The sequence below is a fragment of the Mirounga angustirostris genome, unplaced genomic scaffold, assembly GCF_029215605.1.
Source record: "Mirounga angustirostris isolate CCGP_5_RB_7025 unplaced genomic scaffold, mMirAng1.0.hap1 SCAF_7, whole genome shotgun sequence".
In the NCBI taxonomy this organism is placed as follows: Eukaryota; Metazoa; Chordata; class Mammalia; order Carnivora; family Phocidae; genus Mirounga; species Mirounga angustirostris.
The window spans coordinates 71785635-71807277 of NW_026991715.1; the positions used below are offsets into that span (position 1 = coordinate 71785635).

General features: G+C 36.1%; 1 long non-coding RNA gene across 1 annotated transcript in view; it reads right to left on the minus strand.

Annotated features, from left to right (window-relative positions):
• The window catches only part of LOC135365260 (uncharacterized), a 160897-nt gene that overhangs the window by 80913 nt on the left and 58341 nt on the right, over nt 1-21643 (minus strand). The gene's annotated exons all lie outside the window — the stretch shown is intronic.

Consider the following 21643-nt stretch of genomic DNA (forward strand, 5'->3'; position numbering starts at 1 on the left):
AACATGCACTTCACTGGAGATTGTGTCCTTAGGAACCTGTAGCATTATAGAGATATCAGAGCATATGAGGAATATATTGTGCCCAGGCTTATGAAGCCTGGCACATAGGTTTTAATTAATCGTCAAAGAAAATAATTAAATGAATATTTTTCTAGCCCGTTGACTTGTTTTCATTATATGTAGTTTATTTCCCTTATCAGATTTGGTGTTTTTATAGCTTCAGAAATAACTTAGAAATATTTTATACATGTCTTTATTTTCAGAAGAGTTTTGCCCAAAAACGTATATTCTGACACTATAGGTTGGTGAGTGAAATAGGGCATAATGCCATTATAGTTTTTAATATATTTTTAATATCCTTTAAAAAAAAACTAAAGCTATCATTCAAAAACATTAATAAATGAGAAGTACATTTGATTCTATACCTATGGAAAATACATTCATTAAACATCTAAACTAAGCAAAATGGGCATTTTTGCATATTGTTTGTTCACATGCAATCTTTTGAAATGGTTTATAAATTATGTGCCTCTCCACTTAACGTCCATTTATTTTAATGCAATACATTTTAAATGATTGCTTTTCAACACATTGTCTCCAATTTAAAATTTTTTACATAATTTATATGTGTATGTGTAAGCAGGAGTGAAACATAAGCATACTTTTTAAGATTTATCTATTTTAGAGAGAGAGAGAACAAGCATGGGGGGACAGCTAGAAGGAGAGAGAATCCTGAAGCAGACTCCCCGCTGAGTGGGGGGAGGGTGACCCTGTGACCCTGAGATCATGACCCGAGCTGAAATCAAGAGCTTAACCCACTGAGCCACTCAGGTACTGCAAACCACAGCATACGTTTTAAGCAACAAATGCTAATCTATCCCACTTTACAGGCATACCTCCTCTTAATTGCACTTCACAATATTGTGCTTCACAGATACTGCTTTTACTGCTTTTTTTGTTTTTTAACAAACCAAAGGTTTGTGGCAACCTCACCTCCAGGAAGTCTATTAGCATCATTTTCCCCACATCATTTGTTCACTTCACACGAGGTGTCACATTTTGGTGATTTTTGAAATATTTTACATTTTTTCCACTATTAATATATTTGTTATGGTGATCTGTGGTTTTAAATTTTATATGCACTGGAAAATGAAAAGTTTCATTTGACTCATGTTATTGCAGTGGTTTGGAACACAGCCCACAGTGTCTCTGAGGTATGCCTTACTCAGTAGTTATTTTTGCATAATACCAGTATTATAACTTAAATAACAATATTGGCAAAACTCTTCTTCTCTGAAGCCACAGCTCTTCAACTACTTTGTAACCGCCAGCTTAGACCAGTTGTACTTTACAAGGGAAGGGACTATATATTCAATTTGCATCATTGTATCCCAACAGCTTAGCACTGTATCTCGCATATATAGTTAAGAGTTCAATAAATGTTTGATGATTGATTATGTCAGTGACTCTTTTATTAAATATAAGCACATTTTTTGTGTTTATCATTATGTATTTAAAAAAGGTGTTTCCCAAGAGCAACAGTTCTCAAACATTTTGCTACTCGGACTCATTAAAATTTTTAAATATTGAGACTTGCAAAGAGCTTTTGTTTAGATAGGTTTCATCTATTGATGCTAACTATATTAGCTATTAAAATAGAGATATTTTGATTCTTTTAAAATAAACTCATTAAAATTTAAGAAAATGTTTTTACAGAAATTATATTTTCCAAAACAAACAGTGAGCAAAGTGGCATTTTTAAAAAAATCTCAGGTTTAAAAAAGACCGTTAGATGCTCGTATCTGCTTTGGCATTCAATCTGTTGCCTTGGTTACTTTAAATATAGTATATGGAAAAAAAAAATCTGGTCCCACAAAGATACATAGTTAAGAAAGGGCCTTCTAAGCCCCCTGAAAGGCTCTGAGAGATCTTCACAGTTCCTTAAACCGTACTTTGACAATCACTGTCCCAGACAATTTACATTCAAATCTTACTAAAATTTATTTACCAACATTGCATTCTCTATTAATGAAATTAAAACTCCTAGATCAGAAAATTAAAAAAAATTAAGGGTTCTGATAAGCTATTTAATATAAAGCTATATAATATAAATGCATACTGTAACACTCTGAGATGCCTTTAAATCATTATGTAAATAGATTTTAAAATAGTTTGTGTTGCAAGGCAGCTATTCTAGGTCTTTGGAGAGCCAACCATGAATTAACACCTTCTTCACTGTTTTAATGGGTGTGTTTGTGTTTTGGAGAGATCTTTGTGACTATTAGAGGGAAAATTCCCTTTTAAATCTTAGTAATGTCACTTACTATTTTTCATTTAAATAAAATCATAGTTTTCCTGTTCAGAAAGGTGAATAAGTAGACTGTGATTACTTTTATCATAAATACTTACTTTTAAAATTTTACTATAGGCCCTAATTATATGTGTATTTTCTCATAAATAAATATGGTACCAAAGATCAATTTTATGATTCAGTGTATGTAACTTCATAGTAAATCACTTAATAATTATTCATTGAGCACGTCTGTGTGCCAGACACTATCATAGGTTCTGGGATTAAAATAAGAAAGACAAAGTACCAGGCTTTATGAAGATTATATTCTAGTAGAAGAAAACAGGTTATAAATTACTAAGTAATAAATAATAAAATGTCACCGAAGTTAAATACCATTTTACACTAATTTGGTGAATATTAAGAAGTTTTTTTTTTTGTTTTGTTTTTTATTTGACAGAGACACAGCGAGAGAGGGAACACAAGCAGGGGGAGTGGGAGCGGGAGAAGCAGGCTTCCCCCCGAGCAGGGAGCCCGATGTGGGACTCGATCCCAGGACCCTGGGATCATGACCTGAGCCGAAGGCAGACGCTTAATGACTGAGCCACCCAGGCGCCCCAAGAAGTTTTATAATACTATTAGAAACAATGTGGGCTGAAAGAATATCTTAAATAAGCCTGGCAGGAATGTAAATTGAAGGACTTTTTGCCTTGTTAAGTTGAACATGACGTAAGGCCCAGTAATTCTATTCCTAGGTACTTACTGAAGAGAAACTCTTGCACATTTGCACCAGGAGATATACACAGAAATGTGTGTAGTAATATGTCTAATAGCAAAAATTAGAAACTACCATACACAGGAAAAGAGGGAAAAATGGTTTATTTATACTATCAAATATTACAGTATAGGCAAGCACAGATGCCTGAAATACTATGGTTAGACTATACTTGAGTGCAAGAAGCAGGCCACAGAGGACTACATTCAGCATAAAAACTTTTTATAAAATTTAAAATTTTTATTGAAGTCATTGTTCAAGCATGTAAGCGTGTATGTGTGTGTTTAGGCAACAGCATGATAAAAACAGAATTAAGATAGTGCTTAACTGCCTCTGAAGAAGACAAGGGTTGGCTAGACAAAGAACATCAGTGAAACTTATTTGTAATATTTTAGATCTAGGGCTAGGGTTTTGGGTTCAGTGATGTTCATTACATCCCGAGCGAGTGAGTGAGTGAGTGAATGGATAGGACCATACAAGGATCGGAGATGGTAGTGTGTTAAAAACCAAGAATTCGGGTTAATCCCATTCTGTACTCCTGAGAGTGATGTATGTGTGTCTGTGTGTATCACACATACACCTTTTTTTTTTTTTTAAGATTTTATTTATCTGACAGAGAGGCAGCGAGAGAGGGAACACAAGCAGGGGGAGTGGGAGAGGGAGAAGCAGGCCTCCCGCTGAGCAGGGAGCCCGATGTGGGGCTCGATCCCAGGACCCTGGGATCATGACCTGAGCCGAAGGCAGACGCTTAACGACTGAGCCACCCAGGTGCCCCACACGTACACCTTTTTCTAAGGTAGTAGTAACTGATAAGTTTAACCAAGAAAAAGAAAATGGGGTCAGAGATAAAAATTTATAAGGTATTTTTTTATACTGTGTATGTACATACACGTGAATATTTGTATATATAACCATACATGAAATTTAAATAGTGAGACAGCTCTGTCATGGAGCACTGTTCTCATGTTACTGAATAAACAGCATTATAAGTCAATGCTGCCATATTTAATAGTACAATATGATGAGGTGTAAATTATGAACTTAGCAGGCAGACAAGTGTAGAGGTAACGTGAGTTACATTACATGTTAGCTTGGACAACCATGACCAAAAGTTTATTGGATTGTGTTTTGGGGCAATACTGTACGTTTAGTCTGAAGATCTTTACAGTGAACAATTCTGTGAAAAATCATGTCTCCTCTAGGGTTGTTTCTGAGGGTATTTTGTTGTTAAATTGCATAGTATTTCCCTAACCGAAGGAAATCTCAAATGATTTCAAGAAATAGTTCTCTATTGCCAAGCAACTTGGAGTTTATCTTAGAAAAAAAAAAAAAATGAACTACGCAGCTCAGGCGTATCTTAAAAATCTTTTATTCTGTTAATTGTTAAGACGTACAGACCCACCTGGGAGCTGTACTTATAGTACAAGTGTCACCTGTCACTGTTCTGTTCTGTTTTTTAAATCACAACCGCGTATCTATCTCATCTCTGCATTTCGCACTTTTTATTCTATTTCTGTGGTATTCCATTTTACTTTATTCTGTTAGATCAACTGAATTTCTTGATCTTAAAAATTTAAGTACATGGAAAATTGCCAATAGTTTTATTGGTTTTAGCACTGTAGCAGAAAGCTACTTTTCCCCTTCCTTCCATCCAGCTATTGTGCTCAAGAGACTCTTATTTCATACGTGTTCATGAGTATGTGTGTGGGGGCACCCTTCCAAGAGGTGTGACTCACCAATCAATTAAGGTAACTAAAAATAGGCTAAACAAAGGCTCAGTGTGATGTGAAAATTTATCATTTGTCTAGGAGTATATTTGTTCAATATAGACTGTCAATCTGTATAGAAAGTAGAGAAAATTAACTGTAAATAAAACCTTAGCTAATATAAACTGAGAAGCAGTTGTAGTCTTTTCAGCACTTAGAAACAAGTGTATTGTACAAAAATCTCTTCTCAGAAAGGCTTAGAAGTTCCAACTATTTTCCCTAGATGCAGATAATAGAGACTTTTCAGAAAGAACAAAGTTTGTCATTAAATTTGCAATTAATAATCCTATTTATGCCCTTTTTCTGAAACTGTAAAGTAATTTTTCCTGAAGCTCGCCAGAAAACACATTCTCAATCTCCAGGTTTTCTTTCAAAAATGATAATAGCAATACTTTACATTTTAAGAACACCATTATTTTCCTTTTTAATGCTTTCTTCCATAGAGCTCAAAGCATTGCAAAGTGCTCTTTAAAAAAAGTTATATTCATGTTTCCCTTCCTTTGATCCCGATGATGAAATGCAACCACCTCTATGGTGAAATACAGCCACTGCTTATGACAGTGAATAACAATTCCATACAATTCACAAGAAATAACATACCCAATTAAAACTGTAAAGGGGTCTTAGAAATACAGACTTTAATTAGCGAAGCTGGAATGTAGCCAAGCAAAAAAAGTACCATGAAAAGTGGTCATGACCTCATTTTAACACTCTGTCTTATTCAGAAGACCACATCGAGAGTAGCCCATTGCATCAGGCTGACTTGGGGCACTGATTGATTCAGCACTGAATAAATGGGAACAATGTCACATACTTAATCATCATCTGCATTTATCAAAGCAGTCAAAGATTTTCCTTGGCGAAACTTCTCCGTCAGTTAACGACCCTGTGCATGTCCATTCATGACTCATGGAACAACACCAGGTCTACCTCCCCTTTCATAACTATTCTTTGCTGTGTGTTATCAAGTACAAAAAAAACCTCACCAATTTTTATGCAATATCGTAAGATCAAAGGCCAAAGTATTTCCAGCATACACATACAGTATTCAAAGACCAACATCTTTGATTCTGAAAATAAAAATAACATTTCTAGAAATATCAGAAGCTAGGTATCACTAGTTCCTCAATCTAGTCATCCAGACCCATTAATTTCATGTACACGAAAGGTGAAGTAGCAATAGATAAAAAATAAAAACAGTGAAGGAAAGGTAAGCCTCCTATTGCACCAATTCTTTTAAACCTAACTCAGTGAAAATATTATCTGATTTTAGGGAGTCTTCCGAGTTCCTATTTCTAAATTACAAATATAATTTGAAATCTGGTCAGTTTACAGCATTCTGTATTATTGCATTTTTAAATATAGTATAGGGTTTTCATTCCACTTTTCTCCTAGTAATTGCTATGGAAAAACTAGTTTCCATATGTTTGTTTCTTGCATGATTCCATGACAAGGATCTCAGGATAGGATTATAGCATTCATTTCCAATTACCCCCTTCTCTAACAGCTTTATCCCCACCAATTAAGTCCATATTTCTCTATTCAGCAATGGCTTTCCCTGACAAGGTGGAGGAATGGGCTGGCCTTATCAATGGTTGACATTCATCACCACTGACCTAAATAGGTGACATTAAAAGTAGCCACACCTCATCTACCAGAGTTTTTGTTTCTATCATGTACAAGTGGCCCAAGATATTTGAAAACACAGCAGCTTTTGAAAATCTGAACCACTATATAAACAACTATTGTTTTTTAAGTGTATAATAAAAAGCTATTTTTTCCTTTTTTTAAAAAAAGTTTTTTTATTTGAGAAAGAGAGAACAGGCAAGCACAAGCAAGGTAAGGGGCAGAGGGAGAGAGAGAAGGGCTGAGAGAGAGAGAGAGAGAGGGACAAGCAGACTCCCACTGAGCATGGAGCCCAACGTGGGGCTTGATCTCAAGACCCTGAAATCATGACCTGAGCCCAAGTCAGATGCTTAACCCACTTAGCCACCCAGGCACCCCAATTTTTTTTCCTACTTCCCAACATTTCTTTCCCTGTCTGGTAACAGCCCTGGGCTCAGGGTTTACAGTCTGAACACCCTATTCCTATCAAGGATTAAGCATGTGACATGGGCTTGACTCATCATCTTTCTCTAGTGCAGCTCTCTATTTCCCTTCAGATGACAAACTAGAAGACTTCGAAATCACACAGTCTCTGTGACCAACAAGAGCTTCAAAAAGTTGAAGAGAAGGAAAGAGAAAGAGGAATAGTGTACCAACACTGGCAAGTCCTTGAATCTAGGCTACACTGAGGCTTGCTTACAGCACGTTTTCCATTTTGGTTGCTCAAACCAATAGATCCTTCTTTATGACCATTTCAACAGCCAAATCACGTGAAACCAAGAGTACTGACCCAAACATTAGTATTCTGTATACTACGGATGCACACTGTGCCAGAACTGGGTTTCTGGAGCCGCTGCTCCAGAATTGGGTATCGACCCTATCCTCACTAATATTAACTAATATTAACATGCTCACAAGGGAGGTAGCTCAACAAATAAATAAAACTCATAGTAAATGATCAAGTAGAACATGTTAAGAAGAACACTTACATGGTCCTGGCATAGTGAAAAATAGGGAAACATACTTAGAAAAAAAAAAAAAAAAAGATAGGGAAGTTCTAAGATGTGAGGCCAGAGCATCTGATTGGCTCAGCTGGTAGAGTATGCGACTTTCTCAAATAAAATCTTTTTTTTTTTAAAAAAAAAAAAAGGAAAAAAATCCCTAGTAATCACAAGAGTCTGAATCTAGAGTCTGGGTTCTTCACCAATGCCTTGTTAAGAGTAAGCCATGCTTGCTGCTAAATTTCAAACTTTAGAGGTACATATTATGTAGAGAGAGAAAAATCCCTTCTCTCTTAATATCATCTTCTCCATTGAGATAAGCATTTTTAAGCTTCTGGTACATGGATTATTGTCCTGTACATGTAAAATCATGCTGTTTAACAGCCTATGAAACTACATATGCCATATACTCATAAATGTACCTGTGATTTACTTTGCTTCAAAAGTGATATTTGAAATATGTAGTTACTTATGTTTTAAAAATACATGTTATCCACCTTGAATAACTCACCCCTCAATTTGCACAGAATTGTATACAACCGGACCATTCCTTTTTTCCAATAAATGTTTATGTACATTAATTCTTACGGTCTTAGAATTTCACTTCAACCCAACTTCCTCCTAAATAATCCTTTCTTGGCCAACTTTCACCTCCTGATGCTGAAGTGGTAGGCAAGTTTATCTAAGAGCAACAACAGTTTGGAATTAAGTTCCTAGTTTTCAATTAGGAAGACGATCCTCTTCCTTTATTCCCCTTTATTCTCTTTCTGGTCTCTCAGTTATTACATGGGTGGAAAGTGTATCTGCCCCTTGCAAGCTCTTAGGTTGCATGAATTAAAAAAAAAGTAAACAGAAACCATAACTATTCACAGAAGTACTGCAGCCTGCCACCCACACATGCTGCGCCCTAGAGACTAGGCTAACGGCAGCAGGGTTTCAGGCCTCAAAGAACTAAATATGACCACAGAAAAGAACACATTTCTCACAATTTCTGTTGTTTTGTCTGTTCTAATTACTGGAATTATTGCAAAGAGGCGTGAAGAACAGGGTCACTGGTCTTTTCATGAATGGGTCTGAAGCTACTCTAAATAATGATTGAGAAAAATCAGAGTTTTCCTTAGCTACACGTAAATCCCAAGAGCCCTTTCTGGGCTAGTAAGGAATTTGATTTGGGGAAAATGTTATTTCGGTGTGGGTGGCCAAAACAAACATTCTTGGAAGCTTGCTGGACTGGATGTCATTATGTGTAAAAGTCTCTTGCAAAACTCTCAAGGTTACAATTAAGTCTGTGCAGAGCCTTGGGCTGCTAGGAAGAGGGGCAATTCACAGAGGGCTTTAAGATGAGCACGTTGTGCCGACCAAAGCAGAAGTCTTCAATGTTGCTTTCCCCACAGTCTCAAATCATTATAGGCTTCAAGATTTTATTATTTATGTTGTAAGATGCAGCCTTAAGCTAGAAAAAAAACTCTGTCAGTCATCACTTCCCTTGCTCTTACTGTGACTATTTGTAATCTTCACAGGTAGGATTTTTCTCAGGTTATTTCCCATGAACTTTCTAGAACCACTTTATTTTTTAAAGCCAAGGTAGCAAGGAACCCCTCACTTTGTATGTCACATGCAGCTTCTTTGACAAAACAACTGCAAATCAAACAAATATCCCCACAAATGTATCAATGGTTTCAGAGGTATTTTTTAGTACTTCAATGTTTCAGGGCATGAGCTCATTTTTCCAATTGGTCCTGACCTTACAATCTAAATACCTATTTATTGCTTTGAGTGCTTTTTAAACTCTTACTAGGCAAGAGGACATATATTGTCTCCTTTCTGCCTCACAGTGAGCATGAGGCAGCTGTTATTGCTGTCTTCTCTTCATAGATGAGAAAACAAAATCTTAGCGAGATGACCTTAGCTACAGTATACACAATTATCCAATGTATGAACAAGGATTGGAGTCCATAAAGTCCTGAGTCCAGATGTAACCCCATGTGCCACCAAGTACCTACTAGAAGACTTACACAGATCTGTCACCATTAAAAAAAACTATTTCCTATAGAAAACAACACACACACACACGAACTCTTATAAGATCTTACACATAGAAATTCTTGGCAAAGTAAAGGTTCATTGTGACTCACATATTCCATTTAAATGAAAACTGAATTTTAAACACATGGTTACTATCACTTGATCAGATGCTCATGAGTGAGACGATCAGAGAAAGAAACTGGAAACATCTGCATTCTCAGTACATGTCCATCAACAGCTACTTCTCTGAGGTTGGGCCTCAGGGTCTCCGTATGTAAAATGGAGTGGTGGGCAGGAATTTTGCTCAAGAAGACATTTTCCAATGTCAAATATGAAATTTTAAATCCAATTACTTTAATCTCAAACAATTGAACAATCATTCAGCCCTATTTCTAAATCTGCAGAAAGGGAGAGTAAAACAGTAATGCTATAGGGGATTAAGTTGTATCTATTCATACATTCTAGGAGTATGAGTTTAGGGACCCATATTAAAGAGGAGCAAGATTATTGCACGTATTAGAGTTAGTTTCTATAAACAAGTACAGTCAAGTCAACAGACATTGCCTCGTAAGAATAAGAAATAAGGAAACAACCTGTGATTCCATTTCTTTTAGCTTAGTGATTTTTAGGTTTGTTTACTATGTGCCAAACACAACTTAAAATTAAAGTAATAATTTAGAAGTTATTGCTTTAAAGCAAAGGAAGAAAAGGGTCTCTGCAGGGAAGTGTTTCCCTAGAGTCTTCCTAATACTGATTAACACTAGTTTTTGAAATGTTAATTAGTTTTGAGCTTAAGAGCTAGTCATTGTCTAAAAGGGCATGGAGCAAAACTTTTTCAAAGTTTGGACTAAGGAGCATTTAACTCCTTAATGCCAAAGACTGGCCATTTACTCCATTGCTGGCCACTGAACCATGAGAATGCCAGGACTGATTAGCTATGGTGATTAGAAGACTGACATTAGGACTAGAATCACTTGTCTTTGCTTACATTGGCAGAATACCTAAAGAAATGTCTAAATTTTATCAATGCAACGAACTTCATTTAGTAGTGTTATGGAATGCCTATTTTAAAACTTCCATAGACTGTGCTTAAGTTTCATATGATTGATACGATTTTTAAACTAAGATCCTGAAATTACTATATTTCAACAATTAGCTTTCTCATTTAATTGGTATAATGGTAGAAAATTGAGTTTTTTATTTCTTAAGCTAGATCTAAGAGACCATATTTATTATTTTTTCTAAACCTGTGCCATCTAAATTTCAATTTTTCCTATTGCTTCTCAGTAGAGCAAAACACTGTCAAAAGAATATTCGCCACAAACTTCATAAAAGAATTTGCATAGGGAAATATGGTTTGATAGAAAATCATTAACATCTAAGACAATGGAAATAGGAAAAGTAGTAAGAATTAAGAAACATGGCTTTCCCTACAAATGTTTGTTTATAAACCAAAAATACCCAAATGTCTAGACGATCAAGTGTATGAATTCAGCATTGTTTTCTCTATTTTACTACTCAGGAACAGATTAAGAAATTTGCCCAAAGTCTTAGAACTAAGCGACAAAGCTTGTATTTGAAGATGCCATTCATGCTACTATAATCTTCATTTTGTCTTTCTCTATTATTGCATAGGCACACATTAGTAGTTTCTTTATTTTCCTATTTGGATATAATTCATTATCTTTAACAGTATCTGTTACAAGAATCTATTCTTCCACAAAATGAAAATGCTACATGTAGAGAAGTATTTTGTTGGAGAAGATTCTATTTAAGCATCTGTTTAAGCTGACGAAATACTAAAAATATAAACTATGTTCATGAGATGATAGCATAGAACTAGAGGACAAATAAACCCAAGTAGAAAAGTTTGAGAAATACGTTAATATTGACAAGGTGCATAGTGCTACCCAAAGACACAAGAGGTAGAAAATAAAAGAATGGCCGGAGTAGATGATCATGTGATGAGAGTGGTATTTGGAGAAGACTTTTCTGTCAGTCTAGAATTTGCTGAAAAAGCCATGCCTGGAAGAGAAAATGAAACCAGAAATGAGGGGTGATGGGAAACTGAAGCAGAACAATACAAGGGGAATAAAAAGAATCAATCTTAGAGATGCTGTAAGAAAAGATCCTCAAATTCACCTTTAATGGTAGTCTTTTTATATAAGCATTCTTAATACTGTTGGATTTCTTTCTTACCAAATTACATGTAAGTGAATTTTTAGTTTTTCATATTATTCTTCTTAAGCCTTTGGGGCAGGGGAACATTGCTGCATTTTCCCTCCTCCCTCCACAGTCTCTTGAATCTATTTGTGATCATTTTCTTTTGTAGGTATTATATGCATTGTTCTTTACTACAGAAGTCTGTAAACTTCCATTTTGACCTACTTGTATTTTTTTCTGCCTTCTCTGACATGTGGATGGATTTGTTAATATTTTTTGTAGCATTAATAAAGATGCTACAGAACCTGAGCCATGGATGAAACCAGGTCCACAGAGTTCAACATGCAGATGGCAGCCAAAGATGAAGAGACTGGCTGGAATGTGGTTAAACTCTTCTCTAGGAACCACTTCAAGCTGAGATGCTTAGAGCAAGAATAAGAGCCAAACAACACTCCATAGAGCAGCATTATTAGGTTACTTCAGCTTCTACCACCTTATCAATGAGTTTATAAGCCACATTACTTATGTACGTGTTAAGTTGGTACTTACAGCAAGTCAGTTACGAATGTCCAAACTTTTCAGTGGGGGTTGGAATGGAAAAAAATTAGAATGACCAAGTTACTCAATTACCTAAAGAAGCTATAACCTGTACACCACATTAAATAAATAGCAATTTTCTGAAATGTCTTTTTAATTTACCCCAAGCATGTTCTTCTTGCACATCAATTAAATCTATTAGCCCACAGTTTGTTGAGTTTAAAATAGTAACATAAAGAATGACAAACCAAATACTGGCAAATCTGTTTAAGGGGCATAAATGTGCACACTTGTGTGTATGAGACAGTAGGTATATGCATAAATGCATATTTAAGTATCCCTTTGATTTTACTAAGATCTTTCTACAGAGCTCTCATTATTAAACAGATATTTCAAATGACTTTTTTATCCTCAAAGGGACAATTTTCTGATCATTCTTGTATTTACTATTATTGGAACCAAGTGTATATATCGTGAGAAGACTTTGCTGTCAGTCAAAGCGTAGTCTGAGTATAGGTTCTGCCACTTATCCTTATGCAACCTTGAGCAAGTTACTTAGCTTCTCTGATCACCATCTGTAACATGAAGATAATAGCATGGATTCTAAAAATGCAAATGAGAAAACTCTGCACAAGGAGGTGTAAGGGGATTGTATGCTATCTGCCTGGGATAAGGCTGTCCACTCTCTCCTAAGACATTGACACATCATCCAGAAAGTCACTAATCTGCTGTCCAATCTGCTTTTCTGAACACCTCTAAAGCAGATTAATATCAGGATATACTTATATTTCCCAAGCTCAAGAAGCTTTAAATTAAGCTTCATTAATGGAGAAATAACTGACACAGGGAACCAGAATATTCTGTGTTTAGATAGTCTACACAATTTCCCCTTATGGGCAGATTTATATGGTCATTTTAATAAGCAAGTTAATTTATTAATTTACAAGGAAACTAACTGTCATAGATCTTAAGCAGAGGGGGCCAGACTCTTGTCTGTAAATGAAAAGTGAAGCCAATCAATCAATGGGAAATTCCTTTGTAAATACGAAATCAAAGCAAAGGGGAATTAGATTGACCAAATGTTTTAACATCATCATGCTAAGAGAGCATAATAATGCAACCCATCTCACAATAGAGATGACTTTAGTAATATTAGAAGCTAACCCTGTGGAACATTTATGTGCCATGCACCGTTCTAAGCACTTTATATTAATTAATTCATTTAATATTTATAAAAGCCCTTCTAAGAAGTTCTATTATTATCTCCACTTTACAGTGAAGAAACTAGCACAGAGTAGCTCATTAACTTGGTTAGGATCACGAAGCAAGAACGGGGCAGACAGAGAATGAATGTATCAATGGAGCCTCAATTCTCAGTATCTCAGTATCTCCTCTGGACAGTTTTTGGGCAGTGGGCACTGCCAACCTCTGCCCATGATTCTCTTTTTCAGTAATTACCCCTGATATGGACTCCTGCTTCAGGTTCTCTAAGGAAGTGATCTTTAAGGACCCACTTGGGGAAAAAGCAAGCAGCAATCCTACAAATAATCAGGAAGAAGCACCCCAGGTAAGAAAGAATATTAAGTGTGTAGTGTTGGATACACAAGAATAGATTGAAGCAAAGAGCATGCAGTCTATGTCTATTCATCAATTTGATTCATAGGCCAATGTGGCAGATCTGGGAACCACTCTCCTCAGGGCATAGCTCTACTCTGATTTCCGAATTTTATCATCACCGGCAAGTCATACTTAGTTCATTCGGTTGCAGGTTCAGGTGGTTACAGATGTGGGGGAGTGGAGTAAAGAAGCAGCAGCAAAGCAGGACAGTTAAAAAAAAAAAAATGTAGGCCTTGGCCTCAGACCCAGTTAGAATTTGGCTTAACCTCTTACTAGATCTCAAAGTTTGGGCTAATAATTTCTCTTAACTTTAATTCTCACACTATAAAATGGAGACAATATCAAACCCAGAGGATGCTTAAGTAGTCGACATAAGCTCTGAGTTTAACCACAGAACACATAGTCCATAGACGATATTGGGTAGTTAGCCTGTCTACATATACTGTGTAACTAGCTCCCTCTTGGCCTCAGAAACCTCCTTCCGCATCTTCGAATTTCCCTTTCTTTAGGAGTCAGTTCTGCACACATTCAGGAGAATGAGTAGTTCTATCCTCCAGACCTTGCTACACCTCTAGCTTTCATTTGAATCAGCTGCCAATGCTTAGAAACTTGCGTCATTCTTCTCAAAGAACCAGCTTTTGGTTTTGTTGGTTTTATCTCCCTGTTTTCTCTTTCATTGATTTCTATCCTAATTTTATTTCTTAAAGATTTTATTTATTTGACAGAGAGAGAGATAGAGAAAGCAGGAGCACAAGCAGGGGGAGTAGGAGAGGGAGAAGTGGGCATCCTGCCAAGCAGGGAGCCCGATGAAGGGCTCTATTCCAGGACCCCGGGATCATGACCTGAGCCGAAGGCAGCCGCTTAACGACTGAGCCACCCAGGCACCCTAATGATTTCTACCCTATTTTTAATTATTTCTTTCCTTCTCCTTGGTTTGGACTTAAATTTCTGTTCTAGTTTCTTAAGGTGACAACAAAGTTATTAATTTTAGATCTTTCTTCTTCTGCATGATATGCACATAGAGCTATCAATTTCCCTCTAAGGACTGCTTTCACTATATCCTGTAAATTTGGTAAAGTATATATTTTTATTTTGTTATAAATATTTTCCAATTTATTTTGAGACCTCTTCTTTGATCCATCAGTTGTTTAGGAATGTTTTTAATTACATAATGGTCTAAGAATATAATTTGCAGGATTACTGATCTTTTAAATTTGTTAAGGTGTATTCTACCACCAAGAATGTGAGCTACCTTGGTGAATGTTCTATGTGAATTTAAGAAAAGGATTTCAATTGTTGTTTGATAAAGAGATCTTTAAATGCCAATTAGATGAACTTAATTGATAAAACTATTGAGTCACTTATGTATCTACTGATTTTATGCCCTATGGCTCTGTTAAGGACATGGATATTGAAGTCACCAACTATATTAGGGGATTTGTCTCTTCTACTTTCAGCTCTATCAGTTTTTGTTTCATATATTTTGCTGCTCTGTTAGGTTCTTACACTTTTTTTAGTTCATACTGTTTAAGATTGTTGTGCCTTCTTGAAGAATTGACCCTTTATCATTATGTAATACCTCTATACCTGATAATTTTCCTTATAAAGGCTACTTTATCTGGAATACAGCTTTTCAACCTTCTTTTAATTAGTGTTGGCATAGTATATCTTTCTTCATCACTTTTCTTCTCATCGTTTTCTCTTTGAATTTCAGCTTGAGAAGTTTCTATTGACACACTTATGCTCACAGATTTCTTTGCTCAGCTATGTCTCGTCTATTAACAAGCCTATCAGAGGTGTTCTATATTTGTTTCAGTGGTTTTTTTCTGTCAAGTAGTTCATTTTGTTTCTTAGGGTTCTCATTATCAATGAGAACACTACCAACTTGTTCTTGTATGTAGTCCCCTCTTTCCAGTAGAGTCCTTAGCATATTAATCATAGTTATTTAAAAATCCTTATCTGGGGGCGCCTGGGTGGCTCAGTCGTTAAGCATCTGCCTTTGGCTCAGATCATGATTCCAGGTCCTGGGATCGAGCCCTGCATTGGGCTCCCTGCTCGGCGGGAAGCCTGCTTCTCCCTCTCCCACTCCCCCTGCTTGTATTCCCTCTCTTGCTGTGTCTGTTTGTCAAATAAATAAATAAAATCTTTAAAAAAAAAAATCCTTATCTGCTATTATCAAGACCCAGGTCAAAAGTGAACTGGTTCTGATGATCGCTTTGGTTCTTCAAATTGTTCATTTTGTTTTGCCCTCAGAATGCCTTCTAATTATTCTGGTTGGAAGATGGACATATTATGCTGGGCAATAGGAACTGAGGTAAATAAGCCTTTAATATGAGGATTTGGGCTAATTTGCCTATGATTATTATCTGTTCTACCTATTGCTGCCGGAGACTTCAAATTCTTTTTATTTTTGTCCCTACTCCTAACTTTGGGCTTCTCTAAGTGGGTTTGTTTGCTTTTAACCCTTCTTTGATCACTTAAGGTGGGTTTCTTAGAGATAAAAATATAGTTGAGGTTTTTTGTAGTCTACTCTGACAACATCTGCCATCTGCCTTTTACTCAGTGCATTTAAATTATTTCACTTAAAGCGATTATCAATACAGTTGCATTAATAACTACCATGTTTGTGTTCCAGTTAGGAGTATGTTACACCTTTTGTAATTCTACTGTCCTTGGATTTTAGGGTTTTTTTTTTCTAAGTCTCCAAATCCAATCCATCAAAGTTATTACTAACTCAGTGTTCAAAACATATTTTGCCCCTGTTTCCCTTCACCCTCAGGATCTTAGCACCATCTAAGTCCTATTGATCTCATATGGTTTACTGCACCAACTTCCTAACAACATGCTTCCTCTTCTACTGCTTTTCTCCATCATTCCCGTGTTACAAAGATTAGTCAGAATCTGTTTGTGCAAGTGTGAGCTGTCTTACTTCTAAAACTCTTTTTTGGCTCCCTACTTTTTTTTAATAAGCTAGAACATCTTAAAGTAGTTTACATGGATACACTTTGTCCTCTAACCTTATAACATTATCTTCTTTCACAAGTCCAACCCCTTGCCTTTGTTCAGTTCCTCATATCCACTGAAGTTTCACTTTTGGCTCTACTTTTAAATATATTTTTTTTTTCCTCCATTACTCAAATAGCCTATCCTTCACTTAGGATTCAACTTCTATTATTCTTTTATTCTAATAAAACCCTGTTATTTCTCTACAAGTCTCTATCATTTTTCTCAATTACTATTTGTAATGCTGTATTAGCTGGATCCTCAAATTGTTTACTAAGTCACATAAAATCAGGCAATATCTGTCCACTGCTATCCTCCCAACTTTGTTTTTATGCCTGTTGCAAGGAAGAAGCTCAATACTTATTTAGCAAATAAATTAAACTAAAAATATTACTATTTAAGGACTTTAAAAATATCTACTGCGGGTGCCTGGGTGGCTCAGTAAGTGAAACATCAGACTCTTGATTTCAGCTTAGGTCATGATCTCAGGGTGGTGGGATTTAGCCTGCCTTGGACTTCTTGCTTAGCAGGGAGTCTGCTGGAGACTCTCTCTCTCTCATTCTCTCTCTCCCCCCCACTTCCCCCTCCCTGTGCACTCTGGCATGCTGTGCGCTCTCTCTCTCCCCCTCTAAAATAAATAAATCTTTAATAAAAATAGAAATATCTACTGTATATCTACTAAATTTTATGGCCTCTACTCCCCTGACACACAAGAAAATGAAATTTGCGTCCTTTCAAAAGTTGCAGAGAGCCAAAGAACAGTCAGGCATCCAGCTGAAAATGGCACACCAGCCGAGAAAAAGAGATGATATGACATACATAAGCCATTAATTAGGAAGGAGAAATGAGAGCAATTCATTCCGTAGCTAGCATTTAATCAACATGGTTACAGAGGTAAATTTTGATCTTGATTTGGTATAAATAACAGCCAGTGGGAAAAATGAAAAGCAGTGATGTGAGTTCCCACTTTGGAAGTTTCTTTAGCCCAGTTTTACAATAGCTATCTACTCCTGGATACTGCTTAGGATACCATTCGTTTGCATCAAAGTCTTAAGTAGGTGTCTTGGAGTGACTATCTAATGTACATTTTAAATAAAAGGACATTGTTTCTGACAAAATATACATATATTGAAAAATTCTCAAGAGGGAGGGCAGGAGATGCTTAAAATGCTGGCCAAATTGGGAAAAGATATTTCCACATTCATAGATGAGCTGTCAGAAAAGTAAAGAAGTATTTGGGGGCTGAAGGCAATAAGAGAGCCCAGTACCAAGAAGGTAAGAAGTAATGGTGTTTGCTCTGGGGAGTATGCCAATCTCCATCAACCTAGCACCTGTGTCCACCTAAGCAGAGAACAGACTTGGGGCTAGAGGAAGAAAACACTGAGGGGATACAGCATACTGCTATACTCCAGAAGGGTAACACCCTCAGTCAATGAACTAATTAAAACCCTGCCAAAAAAAGAAGAAAAAAGGGCGCCTGTGTGGCTCAGTTGGTTAAGCGACTGCCTTCGGCTCAGGTCATGATCCTGGAGTCCCGGGATTGAGTCCCGCGTTGGGCTCCCTGCTCGGCAGGGAGTCTGCTTCTCCCTCTGACCCTCCCCCCTCTCATGTGCTCTCTCTCATTCTCTCTCTTTCAAATAAATAAATAAAATCTTTAAAAAAAGAAGAAGAAAATGGTAGAAATACTTGCCTATCTTCCTAGAGACTTTGTAAGCAGTCCTGTGCATTTGGGTCCATTAATTCTTATTAACCATTTGGCAAGGAAAAAAAAAAGGAAAATTTAAATACTTTTTGAAAATTAAAAGTAAAAAAGAGTCTCTTTAATTTTGAGTGCCAGAGTTCCTACATATAAAGCAAAGGATACAAGTTTATCATCAAATATTACCACCCAAAAAACCAAAACAATATACTACTATGATTGTGAATCAGTTGAAACAAGTAAACAAAACCAAGAAACTCCACCAAAGACTTCAGACCCAAAGAAATAGCATGTAATGAAATAAATTATTTATTATAATTAAAGAAATAAAGCAAGGTATTGGAAAAATGAAGAACAAGAGACCATAAAAATTACAAGGCATAGATCACTACATGATATTCTTGCCAAAATGTTTAATTTAGTCATGAAGAAACAGACAAAGCCAGACTGTTCAACATTCTACAATATTTTACAAGCCAACTGTCCTTGTTGCTTCAAAAATAACAATGTCATGAAAGGAAAAATAATGAAGGGAAAGTTCTAGATTGGGGTTTCTCAACCTCAGCACTGTTGACATTTCAGACTGCAGAATTGTTTTAGGTGACCGTCCTGTACATTGTAGAATGATCAGCACCATCTCTAGTCTCTACCCATGAGAGGCCAATAGCTCTTTCCCCACTTCCCACACATTTTAAACTAACATGTCTGAATAATGCCACACATCTGAGGACAAAATTGCTCCAGTGAAAAATACTATTCTAGATTAAAGACACAAGAGAGAAATGACAACCAAATGCAATATATGATCCTTCACTGGATCTTGGATTAAATAAAACAGTTTATAATTTGTATACAACTGGAAAATCCTGAATATTGATTGTAAAGAAAATACTGTATTAAAGTTTATTTATTCAGTTTCCTGGGATATACATGGTAAATTATTGAGAGGTAAAATAATATACTTTGTTTCAAATTGCAAAAAAACATACACACATGAGTTCATGTGTGCATGTGTGTCTAATTTTATTATACTGATGTTTTAACTTTATTATAGATTGGAAAAAGATTTATAAAGCTGAGAAACATGTATCCTATCCATTCTTCAAGGCCAATTTTAACCAACTCCTTCATCATGTTTCCCTCCCTATTCACAACCTACTCCTTTGACAAAACAGTAACAGACTTGAACAACTAATGGAAACTATGGTAGGCAAATCATTTTTTTAAGTGAAATCATTTTAATTGGTATTAGAAATCACTTATACACAGCAGTATGTTGGAAAAAATACACTGTAAGGAAACTGGAAGATAGATGGAAGATAGATCTAAATAATTTGGAATATAATACACAAAAACAACTAGAAAATGTGAAAAAGACATTAAAAGACCAAAGAATATGGTGAGATCTCCAATATACCAAACGAGATTGCCAGAATTAGTAGAAAAGGTACAGCTAAGAATTTTTCAGGATTCATGAATAATGTAAGTGCTCAAAAATCTAAATCTAAATCTAAATGAATTACAACTGACCCACACTAGCATAATATCTAAAAAGGTATTTCAATAATATTCTGACTCCAAATTACAATGTGGGGGTTTTTCCACACCACCAATCAATTCTCTGACACCTGCTGGGTGTCCCACAATTTAACTCAATTCTGACACTATTTATTCACCTGGAGATAGTATCAGATCTCACAGGTTAAGAACTCAGTCCTACAAGACTACCGCTTCTCTGTCCCTGCCCCTTTTCAGAAGCAAATGACCTGGGCTTCTGACCTTCAGGCTAAAGATCGGAGGTTCCAACCACTCCCTTCTTGGGTTCAATTAATTTGCTAGATCACCTCTTGGAACTCAGAGAAACATTTCACTTACTAGATTACCAGTTTATTATAAAAGGATATAACTCAGAAAACCCAGATGGAAGAGAGGCACAGGCCAAAGAAGAGGAAAAGGACACAGTGTTTCCATGCCCTTCCCAGGAGCACGCTTTTCCCCAACTGACTCCACATGTTCACCAATCCCAAAGTTCTTCAAACCCGGTCCTTTGGGTTTTTAAATGGAGGCTTCAATATATAAGCATGAATGACTGCAACACTGGCCACTGGCAAGCAACTCAACCTCCAGCCCCTCTACCCTTCCAGTGGGGAATAGGTGTGTGTGCCGGTGGGACCACAAGTTCCCACTCTCCAATTTCCTGGTTGGTTACCCTGGCAACCAAGCCCCAACCTTAGAAGCTTTTTAAAAGTCATTTCATTAACACAAACTCACATGTGGTTTAAAGGGGTTTGTTATGAATATCAAGACACCTTTTCTGCTCTTATCACTTAGAGATTCCGAGGGTTTTAAGAGCTCTGTGCCAGAAACAGGGACAAAAACCAAGTATGTATTTATTATAAATCACATTATCACATTTGTGAAAATAAGGAAAATCATCCCAGAAAATCATGCAAGGAGGAGTGAAAGCAATGAAAATGGTAAATTCATGTAAAGCTAAATAAATTTGTCTATTAAGATAGTATTATTTGTGGAATAAAAACAATACATAATAAAACATTGGACAGCATTATGTAAATTGGGTGGGGATTTATAAGCATTAAAACTTTCCCATTTTGCATTGATGAAGGATGTTACTGATTTAAGTTTTTCATTTAACTACTCATGTTAAAATTTTTTAGAAGTAGCACTAAAACAGACATTGACACTTCTCTATTGGCAACTATAAAACAATTTAGAAAAGGATTGAATTTCACACACTTAACTGACCCAATTAATGGCAAAACCCAAAAACCCTTAATACCAAACAAATTTAGAGAAGTAGAAAAAAATTAAAAACAAAACAGTGATAGAAAATCATTTAACAGTTATACATTATCAGCAATTATAATATATTAAACAGTCTAGTAGAAAAAATAAAGTTTGCCAGGATGGGTAAAACACCAACCCCTCCCTTCAAATACTGAATGAAAAAAACCAGTCTAGAATATAAGGACATCGAAAAATAAGAAGCAAGATGAATGGAAATATATATATATATCAAGCGAATACTAACTTAACAAGAGCTAACAGCGCTATATTACTCTCAGGTCAAAACATACTTTGAGGCAAAAAGCATTGTTAGTGATAAAGACAGTCATTAGGCATGGTTAAAATTCTTAACTG